Genomic DNA, 27243 nt, shown 5'->3' on the forward strand with positions numbered 1-27243 from the left:
TCCACAAGTCACACCATCTGGCCAGATCTAGTGCTTGGGCCAGCAAAAAAAGATCTACCAGCAGCACTACAAGGAATAGGGCAGTCAGCAAGCAACCTCCTCCCTGAGGGGTTGCAGTGTGCGTAAAGATGCCTGCTCTCACCAGGTGGTGTTTGCCTCCAGGTAGCAGAGCACCTCATACCTGTTGCAGCCCCAGCTTGGGCGGCCTCCAAGGCCCAGGATACCAACAGGCAACAAGGTCACGAGGAGAGCATGCATTAGGGAGAGACGCCGGCTGAGCATGGTCCCAAGAAAGACATGGAGCTGCTGGAGAGAGTCCAGCGTAGGGCTACGAGGATGATCAGAGGGCTGGAGCATCTGCCCTGTGAGGAACGGCTACAAGAGCTGGGCCTCTTTAGCCTGGGGAAGAGAAGACTGGGGGGGGGGGGGGGGGATCTTATCAATGTCTACAAGTACCTGAAGGGAGGGTGTCAAGGGGATGGGGACAAACTCTTTTCAGTTGTCCTATGCATGGGGCAATGGGCAAAAACTGAACCACAGGAAGTTCCGCCTTAATGTGAGGGGGAATTTCTTCACTGTGAGAATGACAGAGCACTGGATCGGGTTGCCCGGAGAGGTTGTGGAGTCTCCTTCTCTGGAGATAGTCAAATCCTGCCTGGATGCATTGCTGTCTAATATGCTCTAGGTGACCCTGCTTGAGCAGTGGGGTTGGACTAGATGACCTCCAGAGATCCCTTCCAACCTTACCGATTCTGTGATTCCGTGAAACCCAGGATGATGGGCATCACAATTCCCCAGGCATCCCACCAAGGGCGTACTGTCCCTGGGTGGACTTGAAACACCAACTTTTCAGTTAGTAGATGAATGCGCTGTCCTCCTGCACCGCAGGGACACCCCCTCCCCCTCCCCAGGGCTGTCCTGAGGCAACTCTGGCATCATGACAGTCCCTGGTGACGTGGGAATCAGAATGTCTCTTAGCCAAGCCACGTCAGCAGCCCTAGGGAAGGGGATGCTGCCCTTTGCCCACTGCTAGGTGATGTTGGGTGGAGTGGTGTAGGGGGAGGCCTGATGCCTGGGTGAGGGTCTGTGGGCAAATCCTTGCCCAGGATCAGCTCTGCCTGCTCCCGTGGCCCCTCTGACTGCACACCCCAGCAGGGCAGTCAGGTGCCTCATTCTGAGGAGAGCATTTCTTTCACCTTGCTCGGTCCTCCTGCTGCTGCTGGGACAGATGTGACACACACAGGAGTGCTGCACGAGCTGTCAGAGGTGGCCCTGGGAAGGTGTTTGCTCCTGTCCATCGACCCTCCCTGGGAGGGCTGCAGCATAAGGGAGCAGTGCCTGCGGTGACAGTCTCCTGCTGCTCCCATCAACGGCAGAGATGTTGAAGGGGCAGCTCCATGGTGCAGCCCTGGTCCAGGATCAGTCCCAGGTGAGAGACAATCCCAACTTCCCCTATCCCCCTCCTGTGGTCCAGCAGGAGGGTTTGAATACTGCTTTCTTATGAGGATCTAATGGTACCCAGAATAGGGCTGTGCTTGTCAAAGGCACATCATGGAATAAGAGTGTGTCCCACCCCTCAGCAGATTGTAAGGAGATGTACCTCAGTGGAAGAGCACCTACTTTGAATGAAGGAGTTACTGGGTTCAATAACTGGCATCTCCAGGCACACTTTTATCCTGAATCTCCATCCACCCACCATTGGAGCGAGGGCTGGGAAGTGGACACATTGCTTGGTAGGCTTGTCCTCTGATGGAATGGATGGAACAGTGGCTATTGGAGCTCTCCATGTGGGAAGAGCCCAGCTGCGCCCAGACAACACATCAGAAAACCTGTCCAGTCAAAATGACATAACTATGCAAAGTCTGAGGGAGTTAACTGACACTATTGGGACATGGGTTTTTATGTTGCTACTATTGCAGCAATCTGACCAGAAAGAGAAACAGGCAGAAGAGAAACAGGCAGAAGCTGAGAGGCCCTCAAGTGCATTCAAATGCCCTCTCAGCAGAGACCACAAGTTTGTGAGACAGCAGGGGTGGTGTGTATAAAGGTGATGGGACTGGATGCGGACTGGGAGGTTATTTTAGCTGTAGTGGCAGGATTGCTCTGGGCATGCAGTCAGGTGCTGTGAGGGCATCAGGTATGTCAGATGTACCTGATCACAGGAGCTGATAGCTCAGAAGAGGGAACAGGGGAGACAGGTGGAGGTGACTGCTGGGACATTGCTGGTGAATCACTCCTATCCCAGCAGTACCCACCAGCAGCAGACAAATAGGCACAGGGGTCACTGTGGGTGGCAGAAGCTGATTCAGCAGCTGGGGAGGTGAGAGAGGGAGCAGACAAAAGAGGTATGTTAAAAGAGGTGTGTTAATTGTGAGGTCACTTCTATTACACTTACTCAATTGGCTGGCAGTGGGCAGGCAGGCATCTGAGGCCACCAATGGCATCACAAAGGCTGCCCATCAACAAGGAGAGCTTGGTAGAAGGTGAGAAGGAGGGACAGGTGAAGATGACATTGGTGGGTTTGATTGTGAGATCTCTCCTTTCACAGTAGGCAATGGTTTTCCAGGCCCTGCTGTCACCTCCTGGCTCACTTCTGTGGAGCCACAGTCCAGCTAACCCTGTCACTGTAGCTCTGTGGTGGTCTCTGTGCTTTGGGACCAGAGTAATTTGGCAGAACCTCTGGGAAAAGAATAAACAAGGGCACTCCTGTGGTAAGGAGACTGGCCCTCCCTCCTCAGAGGCACATTGTAGGACCCTACAGAGACTCGTTTTGGCTGAAAACTGTGGTTTGCAGGATGGAAGTGTCTCTGCCAGCAGGAATATACTCCAGCTGGGCTGTTCACTATTCCCGTGCTCCATGGACCACATGCACTTGCAGGTGTCCTGAGATGTGCCCCTTTCCCACTGCTATTTTTTTGGTGCTTTGCTCTCCCTGATCAGCCTCAGGGCACTCCGACACTTGGGGAGTGAAGCATCAGCTCTGGATCAAATCTCCAAAGGATTTTTATAAGAACCAATAGATACCAATAGATGTCGGAAGAGTAGAGGAATAAAAAACAAAGGAAAAGTCAAGCTATTCCTGCTACTGATGGAGGAAGGGAGGCTGGTCTCTAGCACTCATAGCTTTCTCAGCTGCACAGACCTCTCTTCCATTTTTTTCCATCCCAGGTGCGCCCTCCTGGCCATGGCCTTAGGGACCATTTGGCGCCAGGGTCCACTCTCATAGCCTTAGAGTCTTTATGAGGATGTGCCAGAGACTCTTCTGCAGCACCATCTTACCTTGTGTCTGCAGGGGGCAGAGATAGAGTGGCTCCCTCAGCTATGGGGGCCCTGTCCCTTCCCTAGCAATGCAGATCTCTTCCTGGAAGCAGTAAGTGTGCATTACAGTTTATCCCATGTGCACGTCCCTCCTAGGCTGCAAACTCCCTTCCTCCCCCTCCTCTTACTGCCTCGAGACCTTCAGCCCATTATCCCACTCCAATTTCCCCACAAGGAAAACCCCTGGGGCAGGTTCCCTCTGTGTCCCAGGAGGTCAAGCTCTCAGTACACAGTGACTCTCTGGGCACTGGGGATGGTACCCCAGGAGCTGGCATTCCCCCCTCCCCACCTCTGTGGGCCTTCCTGGGTCTGTCTCCCTCCTCTACTTTCCTGGATGCTTCCCTGTCTTGCTGCCCAGGAACAAGATCATCTTTGAGGTCAGAGACTTCCCTTGTATCATCATAGCCATCTGTTGGGTTGCCTCTGGGCAGGATGAAGACATCTGAAAGGAGAGGTTGTGGAGTCTCCTTCTCTGGAGATATTCAGAACCCACCTGGATGCGATCCTGTCTAACATGCTCTAGGTGACCCTGTTTGAGCAATGGGGTTGGACTAGATGATCTCCAGTGGTCCTTTCCAACCTCAGCCATTCTGAAATTCTGTGATTCTATGAGAGAGGAGCCGCTGGCAATGAGAAGAGCCCTCCCACAGAGTGGACAAAGGTAGAATGTGCAAGAACAAGGGGCCAAGATGTGTACTGGCAGGGCCATAGGGGAACCGGTGTCTTGCCTACTTCCATAGGGTTGCAGGAGCACATGTGCAGCAGCAGAGATCCCTCTTGCCCAGCTGCATGGTCAGCAGTGCCAGACTCTGCACTGGAACTGGTTGCGGAGACTCCTCGTGTGCTCAGAGACGTGGCAGTGTCTTGAGACACAGCTCCTCAGGGCAAGCTTGGAGCCTGCTAGAGGCCCTTGCCCCTTCACAGCACAGAACTAGCTTCTGATCAGTGCTTTTTTAGATTGAGATTTGAAGGGCAGTAGCCTCATCAGGGGAACTAGCAACACCCATATCGTCTTGCTCCAGTCCTGCTCTCTCAGCAAAGGTAATGCTGTATGGTTGCAATGAAGCATCAGAAGGACCTGGCAAGGACACAGCTCCCCAGATACAGGGAAAGAAGGGGGATGTGGGAGATGTCAAATAAGTGTCCCAAAAGAGTGAGAGACCAAAGGAAAACCCCAAGGTGGCTTTGGGGCCTGGAGGATTCAGTTCCTGGTTGGGGGGGAGAGTTCCGATGTGCTTCATATGTCCACACAGGAGGGTTCCACAGAGATCCATTGCTGTCTGCCAGAGGCATGGTAATCCTGGGAGCATCTGTAAGGTTCTATGACCAAGGTGGTTACTGGGGGGCTTTTGGGGAATGATACACTGGGCATACGATGCTGCACTGCAGAGGCAGCAGCTGGAGCATGGTCTTCCCATGGGAAAGGGTACCAGATCCAAATAAGCTGCAGCACAGTTAAAACTGAACTCCAGCGGGAGGCATCCCCTCTTGTCCGTCCCACTGGAGATGTTTTTGCAAAACTTCCTACTTAGCAAAAGAGAATGCTTTGTAGCAATGATTCAGCTACACTTTTGCTCAAAGAGAAAATCCCGTCATAGGTAGATGAGAGAAGAATTGGAGTGATACTGATACAGTTCTCGCTGGTGCCTACCTTTCAAAGTCTAACCTAAAAAAAATGTGGGAAGGGAACAGGCTCTCTTACTGCTAAGAGACAGGACACAGCACCTCTTGAAAGTGACTTGCTTGGCAGCAGCCAGAAGGCAAAAGGAAATGATAGGGTCAAATGGGAGCAGACAATTGTGCTTGCCCTACAGCCTCTGCTCAAGGCAGGAGATGGCAGTTTTGCTGTCAATGCCTTGTGCCTTTTGGGAAAACAGAGGGGTTTACCCTACTGTATATAGAGGAAAGCTGCCTAGAGGTTTTATTCCAGCAGAAAAATATGCCTGTTGTTCTCCAAGGCTCTTGTTGCTGTGAGATAAGCTGCATTTTGCTTCTTGCCTGCCCCTCCAGTAGCTGTTTGGGGTCACCTTTGCCTTTGGCTGGGCCCAGCTCCCAGTCCTCCCTGCATAGCATCAAACTGCTCCGCCATGCTGCCAGGAATGCTGCAGATGCCCCACAGCCCACTGACAGGGCACTGCGAGCTGCTGGGCAATGCCCCACGCTGGCCAAGCTCCTGCTCACTGAAGATTTGGAGCAGGGCCCAATGCACTTGGGGCTCAGGCCTGCTCTGCTGGTGGGGAGATAGACCCACCATGAGGACAGCAGTGAGAGTGGCCAGGGTCAAAATCTAGCTCCTCTGGCCCTCCCTCGTGCTGGCTTTGGCTTGCTTGCCTGCGGGTGCCTGGGGAAAGGCCTGGTGACATCACAAAGCCTTTGATGACAGTGACTTGAAGCTGATAACATCATCCACTGCCCACTGAGCAGATGCTCAATGCCACCCCTCAATCCTGGCAGTCAGCTGGCCAATCTCAGTGGAGGGTGACAGCCAGCACTTGCAGAGATTTGTCCTTGGGAGGGACTGGGACCATGCTCAGCCAGCGTCTCTCCCTAATGCATGCTCTCCTTGTGACCTTGTTGCCTGTTGGCATCCTGGGCCTTGGAGGCCGCCCCAGCTGGGCCCAGATCGGGTGGGACATTCTCCCCAGGGAGCTGGAGCAATTGGGCAGCAGCCCAGAGTGTCAGCACTGCTGCCTTCCTTACCCCCTGGACCAACTCTGGCCCTCCTGTTCCCAGCTGGATATAAGCTCCGTGGTGCTTCAGGTGCTCTCTCTGTGCAGCCAAGCCCTGGGACTGCTTGGCGGGCTTTTGCTTGTGGGCTCGCTTTGGTACAAAGTCAGAAGTCACTGGAGACAAGTGAGTGCTAGAGGGGAGGCAGATGGGATGGTGACAGGGTGCTGGGAGCAGGGGACAATACAGGCTGTGGGCCAAGTTTGCTTGGAACAAGAGAGAAAGCCCAGAAGGACCAGAAAGCCTTGGTAGAGCAGTCAAAGTCTGTGGCCTCTTCCCCTAGCCTCTTCCTGCCTGCAGGAGGCAGAGGGTGATCTCAACCTCAGAGGAAGAAGTGGGGACATGCTGCCCCATAGGGGTTCAGATTGTTGAGAGGGAAACATACAAGTGCTGCCTGAGGTCTTCTTGGTACAACCTGCCACCTGGAGAAGTGCTGGGATGCTTGAGTTTCTGGAGACAAGGCCAAACCCTGCTGGACAGGTCTGATGCCCCAAGGCCCCTACCTTTTTCATCATGCCCCTGCCCTGTCATTCCAGGAGATGGTCCAGGCTCCCTCAGCACCTGTGGGGACTATCTGCCAGGGCAGGTGCCCCTGCAACAGCTATGATGTGCTCTTCCAGCTGGAGGCAAACACTGCCTGGACAATGAAGTACCTGAGGCACCTGTGTCACTGGCACCCGAAGAGGGGCAGGCTCCAGACACCAAATAAAGAGAAGGAGGAAGACGGGGAAGAGGAAGGGAGGGTTTTCTCCATCTGCACATACAGCCACCACTCCAGTGTGGTTCCAGGGGTGCTGGGAGATTAAAGGGAATGCCATGAGCGCTGCTGTCCCTGCGCCTTTGGAGGAGGCCGCTCCAGAAGTGAAGAGGGAAGCCATGCGCAGAAAGGTCCCTGTTGCCCACTCTCCCCAGATATTGCACCTCAGAGCTTGAGCCTGAGTGGAGCCACACAAGAACTGCCTGGGTAGGACTCTCTGGCCCAGGTACAGCACCTGGAAGAGTGGAGGTAGCCTGAGTGTGGGCATGGATATTGGATGAACATCAGTCCTAGGCTGATATTTAGGGAAGCTGTGAGAGTGGTGTGCATGTGGAGGTGGGAGGTGTTTGCACTCATGCCTGTCAGATGTGCCCAGGGGCAAGGAGGACTGAACAAGGCTCTCCGTGCCTACAGTGATATGAGCACTGTGTGTTTTGGTGGGTGCTGATGGCACAGCTCTGTCTGCACCAGGTTGTGTGGACTACAAGGCAGCAGCTAGAGCATGCTCTTCCCCCCGAAAGAGACTGCTCAACTCAAAGAAGCAGGTGCACAGCTAAATACGAGCTCTGGGGTGGGCCAGGCCTCAAGGCAATGTGTGGTCCTGGTCATTGCACTCCCCCACCCAAGCTTGCCTGGAAAAAGATCCCCTCTGCAAAAGGTGCTGCTGAAAACAGAAAATTGTGCTTGCCCTACAGCCTCTGCTCAAGGCAGGAGATGGCAGTTTTGCTGTCAATGCCTTGTGCCTTTTTTGGGAAAAAAGAGGGGTTTACCCTACTGTATACAGAGGAAAGCTGCCTAGAGGTTTTATTCCAGCAGAAAAATATGCCTGTTCTCCAAGTCTCTTGTTGCTGTGAGATAAGCGGCATTTTGCTTCTTGCCTAAACCAGGCAGGGAAGCATCCAGGAAAGTAGAGGAGGGAGACAGACCCAGGAAGGCCCACAGAGGTGGGGAGGGGGGAATGCCAGCTCCTGGGGTACCATCCCCAGTGCCCAGAGAGTCACTGTGTACTGAGAGCTTGACCTCCTGGGACACAGAGGGAACCTGCCCCAGGGGTTTTCCTGGTGGGGAAATTGGAGTGGGACAATGGGCTGAAGGTCTCGAGGCAGTGAGAGGAGGGGGAGGAAGGGAGTTTGCAGCCTAGGAGGGACGTGCACATGGGATAAACTGTAATGCACACTTACTGCTTCCAGGAAGAGATCTGCATTGCTAGGGAAGGGACAGGGCCCCCATAGCTGAGGGAGCCACTCTATCTCTGCCCCCTGCAGACACAAGGTAAGATGGTGCTGCAGAAGAGTCTCTGGCACATCCTCATAAAGACTCTAAGGCTATGAGAGTGGACCCTGGCGCCAAATGGTCCCTAAGGCCATGGCCAGGAGGGCGCACCTGGGATGGAAAAAAATGGAAGAGAGGTCTGTGCAGCTGAGAAAGCTATGAGTGCTAGAGACCAGCCTCCCTTCCTCCATCAGTAGCAGGAATAGCTTGACTTTTCCTTTGTTTTTTATTCCTCTACTCTTCCGACATCTATTGGTATCTATTGGTTCTTATAAAAATCCTTTGGAGATTTGATCCAGAGCTGATGCTTCACTCCCCAAGTGTCGGAGTGCCCTGAGGCTGATCAGGGAGAGCAAAGCACCAAAAAAATAGCAGTGGGAAAGGGGCACATCTCAGGACACCTGCAAGTGCATGTGGTCCATGGAGCACGGGAATAGTGAACAGCCCAGCTGGAGTATATTCCTGCTGGCAGAGACACTTCCATCCTGCAAACCACAGTTTTCAGCCAAAACGAGTCTCTGTAGGGTCCTACAATGTGCCTCTGAGGAGGGAGGGCCAGTCTCCTTACCACAGGAGTGCCCTTGTTTATTCTTTTCCCAGAGGTTCTGCCAAATTACTCTGGTCCCAAAGCACAGAGACCACCACAGAGCTACAGTGACAGGGTTAGCTGGACTGTGGCTCCACAGAAGTGAGCCAGGAGGTGACAGCAGGGCCTGGAAAACCATTGCCTACTGTGAAAGGAGAGATCTCACAATCAAACCCACCAATGTCATCTTCACCTGTCCCTCCTTCTCACCTTCTACCAAGCTCTCCTTGTTGATGGGCAGCCTTTGTGATGCCATTGGTGGCCTCAGATGCCTGCCTGCCCACTGCCAGCCAATTGAGTAAGTGTAATAGAAGTGACCTCACAATTAACACACCTCTTTTAACATACCTCTTTTGTCTGCTCCCTCTCTCACCTCCCCAGCTGCTGAATCAGCTTCTGCCACCCACAGTGACCCCTGTGCCTATTTGTCTGCTGCTGGTGGGTACTGCTGGGATAGGAGTGATTCACCAGCAATGTCCCAGCAGTCACCTCCACCTGTCTCCCCTGTTCCCTCTTCTGAGCTATCAGCTCCTGTGATCAGGTACATCTGACATACCTGATGCCCTCACAGCACCTGACTGCATGCCCAGAGCAATCCTGCCACTACAGCTAAAATAACCTCCCAGTCCGCATCCAGTCCCATCACCTTTATACACACCACCCCTGCTGTCTCACAAACTTGTGGTCTCTGCTGAGAGGGCATTTGAATGCACTTGAGGGCCTCTCAGCTTCTGCCTGTTTCTCTTCTGCCTGTTTCTCTTTCTGGTCAGATTGCTGCAATAGTAGCAACATAAAAACCCATGTCCCAATAGTGTCAGTTAACTCCCTCAGACTTTGCATAGTTATGTCATTTTGACTGGACAGGTTTTCTGATGTGTTGTCTGGGCGCAGCTGGGCTCTTCCCACATGGAGAGCTCCAATAGCCACTGTTCCATCCATTCCATCAGAGGACAAGCCTACCAAGCAATGTGTCCACTTCCCAGCCCTCGCTCCAATGGTGGGTGGATGGAGATTCAGGATAAAAGTGTGCCTGGAGATGCCAGTTATTGAACCCAGTAACTCCTTCATTCAAAGTAGGTGCTCTTCCACTGAGGTACATCTCCTTACAATCTGCTGAGGGGTGGGACACACTCTTATTCCATGATGTGCCTTTGACAAGCACAGCCCTATTCTGGGTACCATTAGATCCTCATAAGAAAGCAGTATTCAAACCCTCCTGCTGGACCACAGGAGGGGGATAGGGGAAGTTGGGATTGTCTCTCACCTGGGACTGATCCTGGACCAGGGCTGCACCATGGAGCTGCCCCTTCAACATCTCTGCCGTTGATGGGAGCAGCAGGAGACTGTCACCGCAGGCACTGCTCCCTTATGCTGCAGCCCTCCCAGGGAGGGTCGATGGACAGGAGCAAACACCTTCCCAGGGCCACCTCTGACAGCTCGTGCAGCACTCCTGTGTGTGTCACATCTGTCCCAGCAGCAGCAGGAGGACCGAGCAAGGTGAAAGAAATGCTCTCCTCAGAATGAGGCACCTGACTGCCCTGCTGGGGTGTGCAGTCAGAGGGGCCACGGGAGCAGGCAGAGCTGATCCTGGGCAAGGATTTGCCCACAGACCCTCACCCAGGCATCAGGCCTCCCCCTACACCACTCCACCCAACATCACCTAGCAGTGGGCAAAGGGCAGCATCCCCTTCCCTAGGGCTGCTGACGTGGCTTGGCTAAGAGACATTCTGATTCCCACGTCACCAGGGACTGTCATGATGCCAGAGTTGCCTCAGGACAGCCCTGGGGAGGGGGAGGGGGTGTCCCTGCGGTGCAGGAGGACAGCGCATTCATCTACTAACTGAAAAGTTGGTGTTTCAAGTCCACCCAGGGACAGTACGCCCTTGGTGGGATGCCTGGGGAATTGTGATGCCCATCATCCTGGGTTTCACGGAATCACAGAATCGGTAAGGTTGGAAGGGATCTCTGGAGGTCATCTAGTCCAACCCCACTGCTCAAGCAGGGTCACCTAGAGCATATTAGACAGCAATGCATCCAGGCAGGATTTGACTATCTCCAGAGAAGGAGACTCCACAACCTCTCCGGGCAACCCGATCCAGTGCTCTGTCATTCTCACAGTGAAGAAATTCCCCCTCACATTAAGGCGGAACTTCCTGTGGTTCAGTTTTTGCCCATTGCCCCATGCATAGGACAACTGAAAAGAGTTTGTCCCCATCCCCTTGACACCCTCCCTTCAGGTACTTGTAGACATTGATAAGATCCCCCCCCCCCCCCAGTCTTCTCTTCCCCAGGCTAAAGAGGCCCAGCTCTTGTAGCCGTTCCTCACAGGGCAGATGCTCCAGCCCTCTGATCATCCTCGTAGCCCTACGCTGGACTCTCTCCAGCAGCTCCATGTCTTTCTTGGGACCATGCTCAGCCGGCGTCTCTCCCTAATGCATGCTCTCCTCGTGACCTTGTTGCCTGTTGGTATCCTGGGCCTTGGAGGCCGCCCAAGCTGGGGCTGCAACAGGTATGAGGTGCTCTGCTACCTGGAGGCAAACACCACCTGGTGAGAGCAGGCATCTTTACGCACACTGCAACCCCTCAGGGAGGAGGTTGCTTGCTGACTGCCCTATTCCTTGTAGTGCTGCTGGTAGATCTTTTTTTGCTGGCCCAAGCACTAGATCTGGCCAGATGGTGTGACTTGTGGAGCTGCAGGTTCACTGTGGACCCATCAGTAGCAACTCTATCAGTCTAGGAAGTGATTCCCTGGACTGAGCAGTGATTGGGCTTTGGGGCTGATGGTGCTGGTGGGCACAGATCCCATGTGTAGAGCTCCATGCCTACCCTTTCCTGGGTATGGAGGCATGCATCCATGTTAAGCCCTAGGAGTGGTAGAGGAAAACTGCCTGCAGTTACTATTCCTGCTATTTTTCCATTTAAATGAACATTGTCTTTTCCTAGGTGCTTCTTGCTGAGAAAAACTGCTATTTCGATTCTCACATACCTCTCCAGTAACCATCTTGGGCTACCGTTTTAGATTCCAGCTGCAGCTGCAAATAATAAGTCATTTTGGTTTCCAGAGAACCATTTGAAGAAGGAGGAGCTTAGTTTCACCTTTATTTATTCCTTGAGGAGCTTGTAATCTTGTGATTGCAGTTTGACTCCTGATATCAAAACAAGTCAAAAATAAACAGAGCTGTCTTTGTGCATCAGGCGCAGCCTTGCCCTCCACTCTCCCCACCCCAACAAAGTCCTGGGCAGCAGCAGGCAGTCAGAAAGTCCAAACGATGGGCACATCCCCCTGCCAGGGACACCCCCAGAAGCAACTGAAACACATGACTATGTCAAGCTAGTGCCAAGGGAACATTGTAATTGATGAACTCTAGTTTGTCAACTCTAGCTTAAAAGCTTTCATTACATCTTAACATGTCAGTTAATAGACTTACCCTGTTTATAACAAACTTGCTCTGGCCAGGAAGACTAGAATAACTTTCTCTACTCTTACTAGGAAATGAAATGTATGAGACATGAAAAAATTGTCAGGTACAGGAAAATAGAAAGAGCAGTGAAATAAATTGGAATGCCTACTGAACGCTTTGTCTTTTTGTCTGTTATTCTCCTTTATTTCCATACCTTATTTCATATGGGGTCTCCTGTCTCATGAATTGATGTTTAATCAAAGATGCAAGATATAGCAGTTAACAAGGAAACAATCTTGTCAGAGGCACTCTTTCAAGCTGTGGTGGTCCCTTTGGAGAGCTGGCTTGAGTATAACCAGGTACATGTGGTTATGCAGTGCATTTTGCCTGGCACACCTGATACCTTTTCCCCAGAGAGAATCAACAGTACTGGAGCATTAGAAAGAAAACTAAGGCAGGACTCAGTGCATGGCAGTACTCTACCAGTACTGTGAAGGCAAAGTGGAAGAAGTGGACTATGCCCCTGCCAGCATTTCCAGGGACACATATTATCTAAAAACTTGAATAACTCTGGGAACAACAGCCTAATGTGAGAGGAGAGAAACTGGATTTGAATTATCAGTGCAGCAGTCATTCCCTTTCAAAACAGGCAAAATAAGACAATATTTGGTTTGATCTGAAGAAGGCCAAAGCATTTACAGAGATGATGATGATGTACTCAGTGTCTTTCTAACAACTTTCTAGCACAGAGTGTGGAATGGCATTAGTTCTCAAATGTGAAGGATACCAGCTTGCATGGATTGTGTCCAAGGCCATCAAATTTCACAGTATTTCACTTTGCTGCTAACCTCTATTGAATCTTACCCCGTGAAAACAGAAAATTCAGCATTTGAAACATGCTTTAAAGCCAGACTTGTTTAAGCTAGCCTAAAGCATGGCCAGGGGACGCGACATGTCAGCAGCTCTTACTTTGGATGTGCTGTTCTTCTCCTTGTACCTGATGACTAAATGTCCTGCCTGCTTGGAACTTCATGTTGAGAGCCTCGACTTCTGCTGCAGCTGGTTCATCTCACTGGAAAGTGATGTGAGGTGAGACCTGTTCCTCAGCAGTAGATTAGTTGATCGATATTTTCTCTTCAGCTGGCTGGCTGGAATCCTCTGTGTGACAAGCTGCTGAGGGTGCCAATCACTCTAACCTCAATTCTTGGGAAAGTGATGGAGCAGCTAATCCTGGGTACTATTTCCAGGCACTTGAGCGACAAGAAGGTGATCAGGAGTGGATTGACCAAAGGGAAATCACACTTAAACAACTGACAACCTTCCCTGAGCAAATGACTGTCTGGGTAGATGAGGAGAGAGCAGTGGATGTTACCTCCTTTGACTTCAGTAAGGCTTTTGACAGAGTCTCTCATAACATCCTCACAGGCAATCTGATGATGTATGGGCTAGATGAGCAGATAGTGAGGTGAAATGAAAACTGGACAAATGGCAGAGCTCAGAGGGTTGTGGTCAGTGCCACAAAGTCTAGCTGGAGGCCTGTAAGTAGCACTGCATTACAGGGGTCCAGGGTTACACCATCAGTGTATAAGTATACACTGATGTTATAAGTCATAAGTTTGGGAAGAGGAAGGAAGGACAGAGGTGTAGTTGTTGGTCAGCAGTCATTATGCCAAGGCCAGGGTAGAGCCTCAAGGGAACTTGTCTGTGAGTGTCTGCAGTTGGTGAGTGTTTCTGCCAGAAGCCTACTTTTTTTACCGGGTTTCCAGAAGGCAAGGTTTCAACTTGGCAAGCCAGAGAAAGCACAGGATTGAGTTGTTGTAGGCCTAGAATAGGCACATCTGGGCCTGCATAGAGCACCAACAGAACTTGCCTGTGAGTTTTTGTTGGTGGGTAAGGTTTGGGGGCAGAATCGCATTTGGGCTGGCAAATTGCTAAAAGGCTTTGTGCCAGTCTAGGAAGAGAGAGGAAGCCCTGAGGTTCTGTTGCTTTGGGGTTGGAATAGTCCTGCCATGGCCAGGGTAGGAACACAAGAAAACTTGGCTGCAAGGCCTCCTTTGTAGATAGTCAAGTATATACACCAGTGTCACGTTTGGGCTGAGAATCTCCCTGTAGGCCAAGTGTTTGTTTTGGGAAGAGAGACGAAAGGATGAAGTGGAGCTATTCTGGGACTGGAGTAGGTGTGCCACAGCCAGGTTGGGCACCCTGAAGAACTTGCCAGAGAGCACTTGTTGGCTGTGAGCCAATTTTCCAGCAATGAATTTGGGCTTCCTCACTACTACGAGGCAAGGAGTCAGTGTGTGAAGAGAGCAGAAGTGCAGTGGTGCAGTAGGTCCAGAATGGGCATGCCATTGCCATGGTAGGGATGGAAGGGAATTTGGCTCCAACACCTTTGTCAGTGGGTGAGTATTCCTGAGTGAGATGAATCTTGACCTATGCACAAAGTCAATTTGAGGAGTGATAGAAAGCAAAGAGGAGCAGTTGCTGAGGGACTGGGCTAGTACAGCAAGGCCAGGGTAGAGGCTGCCATGAACCTGACTGCAAGAGGTTTGTTGGTGAGTGCCAGTATTGCATTTGTGTTGCTAACCTGCCAGCAGGCATGATGTCCATTTGGGATGAGAGAAGTACAGTGTTCCATTAGTAGGGCTGGACTAGGTATGCCAGGGCAAAGACCTAAGTCAACTTTGCTTTTCAGTGTGGAGGTCCAAGATAACTTTTCTGCAAGCCTACATTGTTGGTTGAGTGTTGTTGCCAGAAGTACATTTGTGCTTTTAATCTGGCAGAAGGTAAAATGTCAGCCTGGGAAGAGAGAGGAAGCACAGATGCAGCTGTGAAGCTGCAGTAAGCATGTCAGGGTCTGTGTAGGGACCCAACAAAACTTGTTTTCAAGCACTTACTGGTGAGTAGACTGTTCCACCTGAATCACTTTTGGGCTGCAAATCTGCTGGTAGGCACGTGTCAGTTTCTGAAGAGAGAGGAAATACAGGTGTAGATTATATGTTGGGGTGGGAAAAACATGCCAGGTCCAGTGCAGGGGCCCAAGAGAACTTTGCCAATGTACCCTCTACTGTCCTATCATGTACCTGGACAGCTGTAACCTTGTAGCAGCTGTGTGCCTACTGCTATCCTTTCATGTCTTCAGGGAGACATGATTACAGAAGCACAAACCATAGCCATCTGCCTGCTGCCTCGGTTCTCTGGCAGAAGTGATCTATCAGTCAGGATCAAAGCCTTGTGTCTCATGTTGGCCTATCTAGTGCTGAGACAGGAGCAACTGCACAGTCAACATTGAAGTCATAAGCCTTCTTCTGGCCTATCAGCTTCAGAGATAGGAGTGTTCTCACAATTAATATCAAGCCATATCCCTGTGGCTAGCTTGTCATCTGCTCAAATAGAAGTGACCTCACAGCCACTTTGCTGGCCCTGTGCTTGTTGTTTGCCTCACAACAAACACTGAAGCCATAAACTCATTCTGGCCTATCAGCTGCAGAGGGAGAAGTGATTTGCACAAGGACCCACGCTGTTAAGGGATGCTATGAGGGTCTTCGCATCTGGTAGGCTCAGTGATGCAGGGTTTCCCCCTGCCCTGATGTTGGAACCCAGCCCAGTGAGCTTGATGACCCAGAGTTCTTTCCATCCCAGGATGGTGGATGCCACAGGAGCCCACTCCTGCTCTCCTGCTTGCAGGTGTAGCCAATAGTGAGACTGAGCATTTATCCCAGAGATAAAAACACACATACATGCACACAGAGGACACTAACATGAACAGTGACACAGACTGCTGCAGGTAAGACACTATCTTTAACAAAACCCACCTAAAACACAAATAGTCAGTCCCCTTCCTCCTCTTCAGTTAATAAAGACTGAAGTTCACTCGTGAAAGCACACATGCCCTCACTGTCTGGTTCAGAAGTACACGCACATTTGGGGATCTCTTGAGTATCAGCATGGCTACTCCATCCATCTGAAAACCCTGCCTGGATCCTGAGCTCTCTTGCCTGCTATATGAGCTTCTTACTTGCTAGCTAGTCTAGCTTGAAGTTTTTGAGAAAATTACACATATGCATACCAATGCACACTAGCTTAGAGAAAAATGCCAACACTGTGGTTCCACAAGCAGCTGTTGCCCAGGCACACAGGCTCTATAACCCAGCTCCAACTGCTGATGCTGAGGCCCTTGCTCCTCTCACCCCAGCCCTGCCATTAGCTGGCATGTAGGGCCCACAGGCCCTATGACCCCTGATCCCACGTCAGTGACTGATGCTGAGATCCTCATTCCCCCCAGTTACTGGTACCGCAGACATGGGGGCCACCATTGCCAAAGGTCTCCCTTGAGTTGCTGGTCCAAATTCACCTCATTCTTATCTCCTCAGTTGCTGGCACCTTGACCTTACTGCACTTACACAAGAAGTTGGGAGTGAGACTACATAAAAAGACAGCTGGAAAAGGGTTAAATAGGAAGATAAGATAGACAGTGGTGACCTGGCACAGGGTTCAGTTATACAGGTGCACTCCCTGGCAGCCACTTAGATGTGACCAGCCATTTTTATACTGTGTCCTTTCTATTCCTCTCTTTGTTCTTCTCTGGCCTCCTTCCTTAAACATTTCTTGATAAACTTTGCATAGTCCTAAAGGCATCCCTTGGATATCCAAAATTCTCATGTCTTGTTTCCCCGGTTCTTATCAATTATGAAGGGCAGTTGAGGCACATCTGGTCCCGCAGATCCAAAGCCATGCTTGTAGTTTCTTACTTGCCCATCAATTAGTGACTGGAGATTTCTGTTCTTTTCACTGTCTCTCTTATCACTTGTCTATTAGGTTTTTTTCTGTGTTTTGTTTAGTGCTTTTCCTGTTAGTTCTGACTCTCTCTGAGAAGTTCCTTGATCTGATAATTGCAATGAAGCAGATGCTCTCACTTTCCACTGTGACCCTGGCGGTCTTTATGGCCTCTGAGCAAATGGCCCCTGGCTAGTCCATATGGTGACCCTAAGGTACCTGTACAGCACCCAGAATTCCCATCCTATCTGTAGAATGACCCTGGGGGCCTATATGGCACCCAGAGCTTGATCCTGCAGGGAAAACGCTGGGGTGCATGGGAGTCCCTGCAAGGGACTGGATTGGAGGTACTGAAGGCACAGAACTGTGGGGAATGCAAGGGAGGGGATGAGAGATTCAAACAGAGGGGATTTGGAGACACTAAATGTGATTGGCAAAGGCTGAAAGCAGAGGACTGGGGAGACCAAATGAGGGGACCTTGAGGTCTGGAGCCCAGCCTACACATCCCACACCCCAGAGTACTGAGGTATCCAGGTGCCCCTGATCCCCCTGCCACAGTGGACCCAGGCATCTCAGCACTGCCTCAGAATGCCATTGTTTCTCAGGGATCCAAGCAAGCCCCGTCTTGGAACCCTAGTGGTCCCTGTCATGGAAGTGTCCAGCTGCTGTGGAAAGCAGCCACGGGGTGGCAAAGGGTACCTCTTATACTGGCACTGGTCCTCTGGATCCCCAGGGACCTGGAATCTGGGTGGAGGGGCCTGGGTGGTGGCGGTGGGTAGTCTTGGTCCCCTGGATCCCTGGGGTGCTCCCCTGCCTGCTCTGCTTTGGTCCTCCCCTGCAGTGGGCCCGGCTCTGCCATGATGTAACTGGTGCCCTCCCTGGAGTCCCCCAACACCAGCGCTGCCTTGAAGCCCTCGTCCAGGCTGCTGCACCGCTTGCTTCTGTCACAGTGGGTGTGTAGTGAGACCTAGGGACCCCCATCCTGATGGTGAGCCCTGCCATGCCCATGGACTACCATCCTGCACAGGATCCCCACCCCAACTGAGTACCCATGACCTTGATTGGGACCCTTACTCTGAACAGCACTCCCTAGCCCTCTAGGGACCCCAACCCCAATCAGGAACCCTACACAACCAGGGACTCCCACCCTGACCAGGCACCTCCTGACACTGCCTATAACTGGGCACTTAGGGACCTCTCTCCAGAATGGGGATCTCAGCTACCCCACTCAGACCAGGACCCCAAGGACCCACTACCATGCCCAGATCCCCTTGTCCTAACTTACACCTGCAGGGACCTGAACAGGGATCCTTTTATCTTGCCTAGGACCTCTTCTCCAACACTGACCTGGAGCCCAGGGATCCCCAGGGACTCCAAATCTGACTGAGACTTTGAGGACCCTCCAACCCTCCTGCCTGGGGACTCTGAAGGCCTCCAGGGACCCACACACATCCTGACTGGGATCTCAGGGACCCCCAGGGATCCCCGGCCCTCTCCACAACCTCTAAACCCTCACTGAGACATCAAGCATCCCCCAGCCCTTACTGAAATGTGCTAAGCCTGACAATATACTAGTCCAAGTGCCCCTGTGCTGGTCCCAGGGTCAGGGCATCGTGAGGATCTTCAGGAAATTGTAATTGATGCCCTACACTTGCTGGAAGTTCAGGGGGGCATGGGCAAGCAGGGGACATGGCACATGATGGGTGACATGCATGGGCGGGGTGAGGGATGGGACACAGGTCATAGGACAAACATGGGGAATGGGACATGGAGGCCTTGAATGGATGTCTGGGGAGTCCATTGGGGATTTGGGGGCTGAAAAGGAGCATTTGGAAGCTCCTGGAGGGTTGTGCCTGTGGAGTTTTATAGAGTCTGGTGGCTTTGAATGGGATATTTAGGGACAGATGGCACTCCAGAGTGGCTACACAGGGTCCAGGTGATTTGTGTATGGGGTCTGTAGGATCAGAGAGATGTGTGAGAATTTGTGAAGGAGCCTGGTTTCACTTTTGTACCTTGGACCCTCTCAGAGCCCTTCAAGGTATCGCTGCAGAAGGCTGTTAATGGAATCTGGGTGAAGCTGAGACAGTTGGAGGAAGGTACGGCACCAGTGGGGGATGCCCACCTGGGACCCTTACCCTGGAGCTTCTCACTCCAGAGACCCCCATGCCCTCCATCCCCAGGATGGACAAGGATTGGGCCCCGGCAGTGCATCACAGGAATGCGAAACCTCAGTGACCCCCCCCCAAACTAATGTTGATTCTCTCCTCCCACACCAGCTCCAGCCTGTGTCCCACCCTGTGGTGAGCACCCATCCCTCCATCATCTGTCCCCCTGTCCTGTAGTATGCCCCTTGTGTTCCCAGGACTGCCAAACCTCTCCTTCTCAGGGTACCAGCTGGCTGCCCGCACCTTCCAATGTGCAACATGCCGTCTTGTGGACTGTCAGTTCCCCTTGGACTGCCCAGGTAAGGAGGCCACAGGTGACTCAGGCATCCAGGCAAGGCTGGGACAAGTGCCATCTCAAAGCTGGGCATACACATGTGCATATACACAACCGCCTGTGAGTGCACGAGCATGTGTGAGCACTCATCTGCCTATGCCCCTAGTACAGATGTGTGGACCCATGAGGGTGAAGCTGTCATGCTGCACTGTGTTGTGCCCTTTGCCACCCCCCCTCCCCCGAGCTGCCCATCACCTGGATGTTCGCCAAGGATGTGAGTTGCATATGCACATGCAAAGAGTGTCTGAGTATGCATGAGAGGACTGTGCAGCAAGGCCTTCGTATGTTTGTGTACTTGTTTGTGTAGCTGACATGAGAACTTACTCTATAAGTAGCACAAGTGTGAGCACGCACAGGCCTTTAGCAAGTGCGCACCCACGTGAAGGGTGCATGCAAGCAGGAGGCAGGTCACTCGTGTTTGCACAGATTTGACTTGTGTGCACACATGTAGGACGTGACTGTGCATGCACATTTATGTGCAGGGGGCACAAGGAGTGTGTGCTGGGCACATTTGTGCATGTACATATGTGAGCAAAGGACATGACTATGCAATCACATGCCTGGGCCAGGCTGTGCTGATGTGTCCTCCCATGCCTCAGCTGCGCACACAGGACCTGACACTATTTGAAGAGCTGCAGGAGGGCATGGAAGGACCCCCCACCCTTATCCCTCCTCTGGGAACCATCACCTGCAGCCTGGGAGCCCACGCTAAGACCCTGGCCTGCAAGTACTTCTTCCTCAATGATGCTCCCAAGCTCCTGGGTCTGCTAGGGACAGTGTGTGTGGGGAGGGAGGTGGAGTATGGAGTGAAGCCCTTGGAGCGGAAATCCAGGAACGTACGTGGGAGTGTATGAGCAGGTTGCCAGGTCACTTGAGTCCATGGTGAGGAGGTGCAATGGAGACTCCCCAGTGCCTGTGGGGTATACAGGGTGGAAGAGGGGCACCAGGACACCTGGGTCCTTATGGAAATAGTGAGGTTTGTGGAGTGGAGCAGGAGCCCCAGGACACCCGGGACCCTGGGGGGGGACAGGCTATGCCCCCCCTGCCCAGGCACCTGGGCCCTTGCAGTGTCAGGAGGCACCGTGGAGGCAGAATGGGGACTCCAGGCACAGTTCAGGGCTGTGCTGCGCTGGCCTGACAGCAGGACACCCTCACACCCTAGAATGCTACTGAGCTGGGGCTGGCACTCGGCTCGATGGGGTTCATTCTGCTACTGGTGTTAGCCTCCCTAACCTGGGACACCCAAATCCTCAGGAACACCGAGCCCCTGAGATCCAGGCATCTCAGGGCCTCCACAGATCCACCATAGGGGGTGGACCTGGATTTCCTTAACCTGTCTGGACCTCCAGCCCTTCAGGATTCCCTACAAAACCCCAAGGGGACCCAGGGGCCCAGTGATGCCATAGACACTTGGGATCTCCCTACACCCCTGGGATCTCGATGCTCCCCAAGCTCATATTGAGACTCCCTCACTTGCACTCAGAATCATCATAGATCACTTCTTCTTCCCCTTGAACCACTCAATAGCTCTCTGGGACCCACCACCTTTCCTTAGTGCCCCCAGAACCCCCTCACTGTCCCTTAGACACTCTTTGCGACCTTCCAGTTGCCCCCAGTTTATTCAGTTGTCCCAACAACTCCCAGACACCATACTACTCTCCAGGACTCCCCAGTTGCCCATAGATCCTCCAGTTGCCCCTCAAACCCATTTGGGGACCCAACCAGTTGCCTTCAAATCTCTTAGTTTCCTTCTGGCTGCCAGGAGAACCCAACGTATCCTTCCCCCTCCCTCCCACGGATGGTGAGATGGGGGTCTTCCTCCTCCTCCTCCTCCTCTTTCTTGACTCCTCTTTCTTTCCCCCAGGGCCACCTGGCAATAGCTCCGGACCCCTTGAAAGACTCCCAGACCCAGTGATCACCTCGCATCACACAGAGTGGGCCACTAGGGTCCCCTCGGGAAGCCCAGAAACCCGACTTCACTCTAAGGGAATTTGACACATGGATCCATTTTGGGGGAACAAAATTCCTGTAATTTCTCCTTTTGTGCTGGGGGGAGGGGGTTAACTTGGACACTTAAGTCCTTCGCTCAACTTGCTTGGATGGGGCAGAGGGGAACTTGGATTTGTTTTTGTTACAAATTATAATTATAATTTTTCATCTCTTATCATGGAAAGAGGGCTATTGGATGAGATGGAAGGCTCAGCCCCACAGGGGACCTAGGAGATGGGGGAGCCATGTGCTGGGAGTCACTGCCCTGCTCTGCCCTGCAGGAGCTGCCTGGGTCCGTGCCCTGGCAAAGCCCTGGGGTCCTCACCTCATACTGCAGCCACATACTACATTTATGTGCCACACACAGAGCCATGTGCTGAATGCCTGTCCCTGGTGAGCAGTATGGTAATTTGTGGTCTCGGGGAGTGCTGTGTCAGGGTTCCTGCCCCGCCCTGGGGAAGCTGTGTGTTGGGGCCCTGCCCTGCTCTGCCCTGGGAGGGCCATGTGACATGTCCCTGCCCTGCCCCAAGGGAGCTGTGTTTCAGGTCCCTACCCTCCCTAGGGAGGTCATGGGCAGGAAAGCCCCAAGAGGGCTCCCTAAGTTGGGGCTCACCCCCAGCACTGTGAGTTCCCTGCCCTCTGTCATGTTCCCAGAAAGGGACACTGGGCTACAAGTGCTGGCAGCAGGGAACTGCACTGCCATGTCCCCTGAAGGGAAGTTTGAAGGAAGGAAGGAACAAAGGAGAGGGCTGTGACAGCTCTCCCTCAGACCCTCGGGAAGGGAGAACTGGGGCTGGTTAGGCTTTTATTAGACCATAGTCACGGAGATAGCCTACCCTGGTGAAGGAGCAGAGAGTTTTCCTTCCTTCCTTGAGAAATGTTTACATAGGTACCATCAGGGAATTTAAGGCAAATGCACAAGGTCTGTCTCTGTATGGTACCAAAACCTCTACAGGATATTAAGTCTTTACTTACTTTTCTTCACTAAAATCTCTCTACTAGGAAATACTTGTGCAAAAGCATACATACATATATATATATATATATATATTTATATATATATACATGCTCAAAATCTAGCACCATGGTTGCAGAGTGTGCAGTAGGTACAGGAACTGCAATTCTAAATTCATTTGAATCATAATTGGGTGTTTGAGAAATGATTTTCTTCATCATCTTAAACAGAGAAATTTTCTACTAATTCTTTTTTTCAGGGTACATTTCAGCTCCTCATTTCTCAGTGTTCACAGTGTTTATAACAAGAGTGACCATACTGTACATGAAGGTGGGAATCCCATCTTTCTCAGGAGACATTACAGAGGAGCCAGGCATGTGGTTATCATGGGCTAGCTTGGAGACAAAGGACACCACAGCAATGTGGAAGTTGCAAATTGTGAAGGCTTTGCTTCTGCTTCTGCTCAATCAGACTTTCATAAGAACAAAGGAGATGATGTACAAGTAAAGGAATGTCATTATGATGCTCACCAACACAGTGTTCCCAGAGGCAAGGTTAAGGATACTTTAAACTTAGGTGGGTGCTGCTGCAGGACAGACTCTGCAGGGGTTTGATGTCGCAGAAGGAGTGGTGCCACAGAAATACAGCCATGAGGTCATGAGTGAGTGTATCAGGGCATGAACAATGCCAAGAAAGCAAACAGCCCCTTACAGTAGTAAGTAGATCAATGAGCTCTTAACCAGCATAAAATGCAAAGGGCTGCAAATGGCCAGGCATTGCTAATGGGCCATGGCAGCTAACCGTATGGCCTCTGTGCTACCCAGGAAGTAGAAGAAATGGAGATGGACCAAGCAGCCAATGTAGGAAATGCCCTGCTGTCTGGAAATTAAGCCCTCCCAGCATGGTCTCACCAGTGCCAGGCAGAGGGGCAGCCCCACTGCCCTCAACCTGCTGGCCACATACCAATGCCACTTAGGAGAAGGAGGGGGGTGTCCTTCATGCAGGACATTTATCAGAGTCAAATATGCTGTGACGAGGTTCTTTTAGAACAATGCTGATGGGGTTTAATGGTGCTGCCTTGAAACACCTCACCAATGGTCTGTAAAAGAAATGCAGACCTGGACATGGACACAATGAGTTTTCAGGGAACAAAGAGGTAATGCAGAAGGCAGGTCCATAGTGATGAGACAGGTCCAAGGGTGGGCTGGGCAGCCAGACCACAGGTTGCAGTCCACATCAATGAGACCCATGGCCAGGCAAGGGCACAGCTGTGGCAAAGATCCAGACCGGCACTCCTCTGTTGTCACTCAGGTGGGGATTGAAAGTCCCAGGCGTGGCTGAAAGGGGTCCTGAGCTCATTGGCAGAGGTGGGTGCAGGCTCCGGGGGAGGCTAGTTAGGGCCAACAAGGCCTATTGTTGCCCATAGGGCCCAGACAGATTGCCAGGTCATCTTTATCGCTGCAGAGACCATCAGTACTCACCCAGGATTTGTTATTGTATTCCTCCATTGCAACTTGTCCTTCCTTTGGCCTCCTGAATGCTGCCATTTTTGCGTTGGAGCTCTGCCATGAGTTACCTGTTTAGCCAAGGCAGTCTCATGACATGTCTGCTTGTTTTCTGGAGTATCCAAAGTAGTCCATTCTGGCACTTGGGGGATGCTGTCCTTAAAGACCTGCCAGCTTTCTGGAGATCCTTTGCCTTTCCTTGTTCTGTCCTCCGCTGCTCTCCTTCCTTGCTCCCTTCAGGCTCTGCAACTCCACTATTTCATGGTCACTACAGGCAAGGTGACCACAGACTGTCATGGCGCCAGCTCTCCTGGTTGTGAGCTTCCCCTTCTGGAGCTTGGGACACTCATTATTCCCCTCACACTCTGTTGTAGTCAGGTACACTCCGAACAAAGGAGATGACATGAATTTGGGAATAACTATGACTGCAAGTTTATTTGGATGGCTGGAATGGCAGTCACAATTTACTACACATACTATTCAACTACCAGGAAGGGAGAAAAGGGAAAGAGGAGAAGAAAGAAAAAAAGAAACACTAAGGGGAATTTTTTGCTAGTGTTACCAGTTTCGTTATTCACCTTGACCTCCTAGTCAACTGTGAGGATCTCTCAACCTCAAGGAGTATCCTTCAGGGGTGTCCCACCTCAAGGGAAGATCTTGCTGCCAACCAAGAGAGCCCAGAAAAGCTCTCCGTGGATCCCTATTTATATCTTAGTTGAGGTTATTGCTCTATTGATATGAGGTAATGGGCTTGATGATTGACTGAGCGATTCTTTCCACATTGGCAAGTTTGGTATGTTCACTGCATGCACCGTGCGGGATAGGTGGAGCCACCACATACCCCCAAAACCTCAGCACTCAAATGCACCAAACACAAACAAGAGTTGGGAGTCTCCTCCAACCATGCAGCCAGGACTGGACACAGGAAGGGAGGCTCAGGCTCAATCTCTTCTCTGCCTCAGAGGGCTAAATCTCTCTGCATTTCTCTGAGGGGTTAACGGGACTACAGAACCCAGTTCTGGCACAGCACATCTTCTCCCCAGACTCCTCTTGTCACCAGAGCATGTACTGGCTATGGCAGAGCCCTCTCCATGGTTTTCCCGGGCATCAAGAGAAGCAGAAAATCCCTAAGCCACAGCCACCACCACTGTAGCCAGAGAATGACTTGGGAGAGCATGACCTTGGGAGAGAGCTGCCCGCCAGCACGGACTGACAGCCAAGCCTGGACTCCTGAGCTATTGCCTTCTGGCCTCTCCAATGCTCACGTCCTGTGAATGGCAGAGTTCACATTACACTTAGGAAGGATGCACAGCAGTTGGGGGATTTAGTTTAAGTCAACACAACAAAACTTCATGTGTGCCTGCATGGCTGACAGTCACCGCTTCTTCTTTTCCTTCTCTCTCTGGACATGGCTCTTCTTCCCAGTGCTAAGGATGGAGAAAGAAAGGGGTTGTGTTACACACAGGGAGAAAAGCAGAGAAATACTGGAGACTAGTTCAGGCCATGCATGTTTGGATGTTCTTCTGATGGTATTTCCATGCTCAACGTCAAGTAACACAGGCCCCCTTGTCTGAACAAGATCCCACTTCACAGAATCAGTGAGGTTAGAAGGGACCTCTGGAGGTCATCTAGTCCAACCTCTCAAAGATTTCCTGGTGCTGGTTCCACTGGCGCTTGAACCCAGGACCTTCAGCATGTAAAGCAAATGTGACAACCACTACACTATCCCTTGTGCAACTCATCAGCCTGGGGCAGAGTTCACTGGGGGCCAAGACTGGAGATGAACCTGTCTCTTGGCTTCAGCATTCAGGGAGAGATTTGATAAGGTGCAGACAAACACTGGAGGAATCCCTTTGTGCTCAGCTGCTCGGGCTTTCTAGGTCCCACAGCTGAAGTTTATCCTCTTGCATGGAAGGGAAGTCTGATTCAAGGTCAGTGTGGCTTGATCATGGTGAAATGCGACTGCGGCAGCAATGACACCTTCTCTCACTCTGGCAGAGACCTCTCCTGCTGCTCTCCTCCCTCAGCCCCTGCAGCCCTGGGCCCATTTGCAGCCACAACCCTTCACCTCCAAAGGAGTGCTGGGCATTTGACTGGGGATGCAGCGAGGCACTTGGTGTCAGGGTCCAACCCAGGTCAATCACATGTCATGAAAAGTCACGGAATGCTCTGTCCAACTCAGTAGCTCCAGAATTGGGAGCATGACCCCACAGGAGGTCACTGCTACTACACTGTCACAAGCTTTTCCTGGAGTTGGCACACACGTACCCTGTTTGCTGTGCCCCCTGTTGCTTGGCCAGCCTTTTCGCCTCCTCCTCCTCTATGTGGGAGAAGTAAACCTTCACGGTCACTTCCCTATCTTGTCCAAAGCAGTACTTGACAACTTCCTGAATACTTGGCTTTTCTTCAGCCAGCTTCTCAACAGCTATCTTCGCTTTCCTTCTTCGGGGCAGGACTGAGCCCGCCTGAAGCCACAGCTGGGTTTGAGTTCCCTGCTGAACCTGCAAGACAATTCCACGCAGATTTGTGCCCCACTTCCAAGCCCACTCAGCTGCTCTCAACGTGCACCTCTACAGCAGCCAGAGACTGCAGAACCTGTGCAGTTACCATCTCCTTGGTCTGGCCTGGCCCCAAGCACCCCAGCTGACAACTGCTATCCGAGGCAGGGACACTGCAGCACAAGATGGAGAATAGCGAGAGGAGCTGCAACATGCCCCAGGTTATGTCACAGCCTGACCGGGATTTACTGTCTTCCCCATTGGAACTTCTCACTCAGTCTAAGCTTTCTCCTGGTGTCATAAAAGAACAGAGGGAACATCACTTGCAGAGCAGGAAATCTGCAGTGCAGTCCTGCTATGGAGTGAGGACAAAGGACAGGTACAGCAGGTCTGTTTTTTCCCTGAAGCAAAGGGTATTTCTCACACTCTCCTCTGGTCCCTGCCTTGAGCGTGCCTCTCAGCACCGATCTGCCCTTAAGGCAATCCTAGCAAACCTAAAAATCCTTTTTCTTTCTTTCTTTCTTTTGTGTGTGTTTAGGGGTGTGTGTGTAGGGGTGTGTGTGTGTGTGTGTGTGTGTGTGTGTGTGCTGATCAGTCATCTAAACGTTCACGGAACTGAACAGAAACTCCATTTTCTATCCCAGAAAGGTCCAGCAGTGATCTTTCCACCAGAAACAGGGCCCAAGTGGGTCTTCTGGTGTGATTGTGGAGAATGCAGCAGCAACAGATGTATTGCAAAACCAGGGCACAACCGGTGTCTTTGAAAGCAAGACCCAAACAAAAGCACTAAGTGCTGAAAGGAACATATCAGAAGGGGTCTGGTACAGCCACTGTCCATATGATGATTCTTTTCCATACTTCAGGCTGGCACAGAAAGGAGCACTTCTATCAGGAGCATCTACCTGTCCTGTGCCCTGTTGGCTTTCACTCACTGGCCATGCAGCTGATGATCTGGCTTCAAGC

The 27243-nt window shown here is 51.8% G+C and overlaps 1 pseudogene; it reads left to right on the forward strand.

Annotated features, from left to right (window-relative positions):
• The first annotated feature begins 1378 nt into the window (after nucleotides 1-1378).
• LOC134144849 (sperm acrosome membrane-associated protein 6-like) lies at nucleotides 1379-20556 on the forward strand (annotated as a pseudogene).
• The last annotated feature ends 6687 nt before the right edge of the window (nucleotides 20557-27243 follow it).

Source organism: Rhea pennata, chromosome 10 (assembly GCF_028389875.1).
Source record: "Rhea pennata isolate bPtePen1 chromosome 10, bPtePen1.pri, whole genome shotgun sequence".
Lineage (NCBI taxonomy): Eukaryota > Metazoa > Chordata > Aves > Rheiformes > Rheidae > Rhea > Rhea pennata.